Below are 6564 nucleotides of genomic sequence, written 5' to 3'. Positions count from 1 at the left end.
TTCATTAAAAATATCCAGGTACTGACTTGGCGCTTTCATCATGGAGATTGTACTACGTGCATCATGCACAGACATAACTGTTTTTCAGGTTTTTTCCTCACTTTTTCCCCCTTCAAAAAAACCCCAAAGCTCATGCTGAGATTAAAAGGACAGAGCAGAGTGGACAAACAATGTAAAATCAAGGGCTCTATAGAAGTTGCTCTATCATATCTTCTTGTTTTATTCTCCTTGGGCTTGGGGTAACTCATTTGTTAATTCCACCTTTGCTTTCCCCACTTTTTATTTATAGAACTGGTTTTTCTACTGTTGTATTTTAGAAGATTTATCAGACCAATGGTTTCATTGTCCACCACAACATGTTGTTTCCTATCACCAAAACTAGGTGTGACTCCATGTAAAGACGTGCCTATTGCCTGGGTAATTTTTCTGTATTTTTTTTAGTTCTATTTAAACACTATGTATGTATCTCACTTGTTCCCTAATTTCCTGGATATGATATTTCCTCACTGAAGTCACATGACAACACAGGCCCACACTACAGCTAGAGCAGCTTTGCTCTATCCTGTCAGAGGAATCAAATTACCAGGAATGTCAATGCACTTCTGAGGAGAGATGGGTTAGGGGAGAAAGACAAACATATTTAGTAAGATTTTTCCAGTGAACACATGTTGTCCCGAGGCAAATGTTTTAGTATGCAGCTGATTTTGTTTGTATAGACAATGAGAGAAAAAAACCAGAGGAATGGTGGGGTTTTGTCTGAAAATTTCCTTGAACACAATCTAGAATAGTAGAGTTGATTGAGAGTCCCCCCAAAGCAAATATGGAAGAGCCATCCCAAGTGCTGGAACACTGTACATGGTAAACAGTATGGACCATGCCACACAAGACTGTTGGCTTTCCAATTATTTCACTTCTCACACAAGGGCAAGGAATCAAGTTCTGTTCTTAGTTGCACTGGAAAGCAGATACACCGTTAAGCTGGCTAGGCCTAATCTCTGATCTGTAGAGGAATGGAAGAAACCCATTCCCTTACAGAGGGAAAACATTCTCTTCTCCAGCAGCTGAGCAGGCCCTGTATGCTACGAAGCATGTCAACAGAAATGGAACAAGAATACAGTCAAAAGGAAAAATAACTGGGGGCTGGGGGAGATGTGGAGAATGTACAAAAATCTCAGCTGATACCATTTCTCCCATACACTAATACCTTGAGGAGTTCAAAGGTTTTCCATACCTATGGCATTTGGCAATTATAATCGCACAGTAAAATACCTAAGGTTAATGAGTAACCTCTAAAGGAAGTTACTTCACATAATGACAGCAATTTCTCTGAACTAAATGTTAATAATCAGGCCTGTAATACGGTGAGAAGGAAATAGGGGGCAATTGGCAAATGGAACTCTGTTACCTAGTAACAAGTCCTTGAGGTATGAGCCTAAAAAATTTGAGCAGGCAAAACATTTGCAGGCAGGCAGAGCAAGTTGACAAACACACAACACTTTGCAAAACCGGCAACTGTCCATGACACGGAAAGTGGAAGCAGATGCGGCAAATTACTTCGTTAACAGGCAGTCTGAGGTCCAATTAGTTAATGGCAAAGCAATGGGAAAGCTGTCACATAATCAGCAGCAAGAGCAGGGCAACAAAGTTCAGGTTACTCTGTGCGAGCCACTGAAGAAAAATGGGAATCCTCTTCCTTACGCTTACGTTGTTCATTCTTAGCTCTCCCACTCCTGTGCTCTTTTCCTACCCACCAGGAGAGAAGCAGAGCCTGCCCTAATTTTAGACACAGCATGTGCAGAGCTGCCAGTGAACCAGTAACACTGCTGACTCAGCAAGTACACCCCAAGGTACCACGTTAGAGACACTGCTGCAGAAAGGGTTTCAACACCTTTATTATGAATGGGGCAACACCTGCTCTGATCCCAGTCAGGGTTGCTGCAGTTTGCCATGAGGAAGAGCATCAGAGGATTGCCACACTCAAACACACCAAACAGGATTTCCCAAATGTTCCTTTATAGCAACAAACGCACTGTCAAAATTGTCTCAACAAATCCATCTCCTTTCAGTCACAGTTCAGGAAACCACGTACCCACCTCATTCTCCATCTCATAAAATCCTTTTGACAGGTACAGGAACTGCACAGTAAAAAAACAGAAGTTTTGTCAACTCCTTCGTACATTTTTTTCTGTCAGAAGTAGATCACACGTTTTATCTGTAAAGCTGGACAAACCAGCTCTTCACAGAACATGAGCAAGTCCAGCACATGCCACAACTGAAAAACATTTCCTGCAGCAGCTTTACCCTCCCAAACTCAGACCTGCTCTTGTTCTTTGCTGGTATGCTCAACAGCATGTCCACAACCATGCAAAGGTTTGGATTTGTGTGGTCACTCATGACTCCAATATCAGCAACAGTGAACGATGCCTCATTTGATCCTATCTCGTACTACACACATTTATTTCCAGAAGAAGCAAATTTTAGCTGTGCTTATTGAAGAAAAACCACGTATCTACGTAATGGTCTCATTTTCAGCCTCTAAGTCCTATGCTGGTGTTTTTTCCTAACATTTCCTGGGAATGAAAGTCTGGAGTTACTGGCCAGATTGATGCACCTTTATGTGACTCTTGCTGCCAGTGGTAACTTACGGAAAAAGCTGTCAGTATTGCCAAAGTCTCTGCACAGAAGCAAAGATCAGATGCTTTACTTTATAAGAGAAAAATAAATATAGATATTCCTGGCTGAAGATGTCCATCGATTTACAAATAATGATTGCAGCCGGTGAGTTTGCCTGCTTGTTTTAGCAAAACCTAACAAAAATTAGCCTCACCACATTTTTCTTGGTGAAATAAAATCCTGTGTTCCTGTTTTTTTCTCCTTATCTTAAAAACAAACAAGGAAATTTGATTCTAAGATGTGATGGTAAGGCAAAAGTAAATTTGATTTTTAAAATTCACAAAGCCCAGGAAATTCGCAGTTAACCTTAGTTCTAACCTGCACTTTCATTTCATGATCATGATTCTGGACAATGGAAGACACTCCAGTGCTTTTATATTTGCATAAATTCAGATCCAAGCTACTCCCTGCAGATGACTCCAGGAAAAGAAGCCACAGTGAAGCAAATGCATTACCTGGGGAGCCGGGGAAAGACTGGACCATTCTTGCTTGGATGACACACCATATGCCACAGCTTCCCCCGGCTCTACTCAATTTCACTTCTTTCTGCAAAATTCCTTGCAAAAGAAAGCTTTACTTAACATGAAGACAGATCACACCCTATAGCCTAAAGTTAGCAATAAGGCAGAGCTGAATATTTAAATAATCCTGATACTGAAAACTTGGGATCGATCTGAATTTTAAGTCCCTCAGTAAGAATATTTCTCAGGAGGAACAGCAGGTTTGCTTCCAAGTGCTATGCTTGCCACACATGCTCTTAATCAATCTGGTCTAATTTCACTAGCTTGAAGTACTTAAATCAGCTACATTTCCTCTTCATCATATTTGGAATCAGAAGAGAGATAGACAGAAGTGACCAAAGAAAACCATCCCCAGCAAGAGGCACATGAAAGCCTTTTAAACTATCAGATCTTGTTGTAGACATAAAAAAAAAAAATAAATAAACATATGATTGAATTTGGCAGAACTCAATGTTCTAACTAGTTTCCACTATCAGAAAGAGAATACGTATGCTCATTTAGACACCAAAGCATATCCCTAAATACAGGCACAGCTGCACAGGTTGCTAAAACCCATAGGCCAAGTCTCATAGTAGTGCTGCAACATTGCTTCTTAACACTTGAGCACGTTCACTTTGTGACTTTATCCAATGTCAACAGGCTGTATCACACATATGAGCAGGATGCTATTTGCTGAACAAAAGCCGCTAGTGACCAAAAGCACACAGGTAAAGCATCAGCTATAAAACTGGAGAATGGTACATACAGAAATAATTACGGATTTGGCATTTGCCATTGTTCAGATATCTGACTCCAGGAACAGAGGAGCTGACTACTTTCCAGGAACAGCTGAGCACCCACCATGGGTCCCTTCACAGCACCCAAAACCAGTAGCAATCAGAGCCACAAAGTGTGTTCTAACCTGTCCAGATAGAATATCCAATATATATCCAATATTCAGCCTGGCACATTTTTGATATTTGCCTTCAGGGAAGGCAGGGGAACAGGTAAACCTCATTATTGCTCATGAGCAAGCAGTAGACTTCACATGCCAGGGCTACACTGAGGTGTCTGGCAGCAGGGCTGGATTGGCACCAGGGTGACTGGGCAATCAGAGTCAGTGCCTGTGAAAGGCTGCAAGACAGCAGGAGCCACTGAAGCCAACACCACTCGGTCATCCTGGGGCACAGCCACCTACTCAGCTTTGTTCCTTTCCATAATGGCCGGAGCAACAAAGCTCCTGTGGAGCTGCTGGCAACACCACCTGCAAGTCATTCCTGGAACTGGTGCTCTGAGGTGCAAGGTTTGTAGCCTGAGGCATCTGGCAACATCTCGGTTTTGGCAGGCAGCTTGCAAGGTCAGGGAAGCCAGCTGCCCCTCACCTTGCGTCTCACCCAGGCAGAACTGAAGGAGCTGGGGGGCCCTGGATGCAGATAGTCTCCTTCTGCACAGTGGAATTCACAAGATGCAAAGCCATTCAGAAAAGAAAAATGAGGTCACTGATTTTTATTTATTTTAACGATAACCAAAGGCTGCTGCTAGAAACCTTTCCTCCCTTTAGTGCGTGCCCATTGAAGACTTCACCCCGGAGGCGGGCAATAAAGATGTTTCAAACAAACTAGACACTGGACCCATGATCTGCACCTTGGCCTGATCCTGCCTTTGCATCTACTGCTTGTACAGTAGAAGAGCTCTTATCACCAACCAATCTCAAGTGACTCATTTTACACTTGTGCTAGGGAGATCTGAAGGAAGCCTTGTGACTTATAATCCATAGTTAAAACTCCAAAGCATAAAGACAAGTTATCTGGTAAAATGAAAGTTAAATAAATACAGGTGCCTTGTGGTTGCTACTTGCTGATCTGGCAACAGTTGTTAGTCATTTCATCAGGAGGCCCATCTGCGAGGATCTAAGAGTCAAAAGCTTTGATTGCCTGCCCTTTATGTTGTCTGGCTCCTCTTCACTCATTCTTGAAAGCCAATGAAGGCTCAGAGTAGTAACAGAAACCTATCTAAGCCATGCTGTTCCGCAGATGTTTAAAAGATAAATGCACAAACTGTGAAGGAGCTCACACAATACATGGCAAATGTTTTGATTAACTGCCCTAACTGGAAGTCACAGACTCTGGGCTCTCCTAGCGTGTGTTTTGGCTTTTAAGAAAGGAAGTTTGTTATGGGGTTTTCTGTGAGAGTCTGTCATCCTGAGATAGCTCAGAGCCAGGCTCAGCCCACTACTCAGCAATGGGAGAAGGCTGCACTGCAGTGGAACTGATATGGTTGAGCCGCACAGAGCAGCGGGAATCAGATCCCTTTCAGGGAGACAGCGTGAGGACCATGGGACACTGCACCCACCACTGGGCTCAAGTCAGCTACTGGGGAGCAGCTCCACAACTTCAAAGGAATTCCTCCTCCTTGCTTCAGTCTGCCCAGTGGCCTGGATACGGGGGTCAGGCATACAACCCTGGCTTTGGCCCTTTGGGAATTACAAGCGGAAAGAACCACAGGGAACAAGCAGAGCATGAGGCGGCACACGGGACTTTCTTCACAGCACGCTGGGGGTTGGAGCTTTGCAAGGAAGTCAAGTGACATCACGGCTACTTCTTCTCAGCCTTAAAAACCAGAACAACACCTGCTATAAAAGATTTTGTGCCAAAAGAGAGAAACCAGCATCTCATCCACAAAATATCTTCACAAGCCCAGCAGCAAAACTGCCCCATATACCAGGGAAAAGATTGCATCCACACATGGAACTTTTGACATTTGCTGCTGAACTTGCATCTCTCAAATTTCCTGTACTGAACAATATAGGGCAGTCCCAGAGACACACCACGCTTTGCGAGGGATGTTGGCACAAACTGACAGAAACCAAAAGAAATTCAAATTCAAGGCTGAGTTGCTTTCCTTACCTCATCCCATTGTACTTAGTTATTTCAGCACATAATTGCTAACATCCTTCATTGATCCGAAATTCCTGGGGATACAATAAGGCCAGCCACGGATGGATGCTAGCCTTCACTCTGAGTTTACAGGCCTTTGTCACAGCCCCTAGACTCAAAAAGTATAAAGCTTTCAAAGTGTCAGTGACCTAAATACATCTCTGAAAGCCCTGAGTGCATTTGTGGGCGCCCCTCCTGATGCAAAGAGCCCATTTCCTGCAACCACGCCAAAAGCCTGAGGCTCCCCTGCACACGGCAGCTCCTCTTCCCAGCCCTGTTTATTTGTCCTTTTTCCATTTACAGTCATAAAATCATTTCCCCTTCCTCCTGAGCTCTGCATTAGCTATGATTAACTGCCACAGGGCATCCTACTTTTAAACTCTCTGTGCAGCCCCATCGGAGGACTTTGGTGTCAGTGCTTGGAGATAAAATATTCACTGGAGCATAAAAGTTTT

The sequence above is a fragment of the Corapipo altera genome, unplaced genomic scaffold (genome assembly GCF_003945725.1).
Source record: "Corapipo altera isolate COAL_440 unplaced genomic scaffold, ASM394572v1 255, whole genome shotgun sequence".
NCBI lineage: Eukaryota > Metazoa > Chordata > Aves > Passeriformes > Pipridae > Corapipo > Corapipo altera.
The sequence above is the reverse complement of the archived record's forward strand: the minus strand, read 5'-3'. Positions refer to the sequence as shown.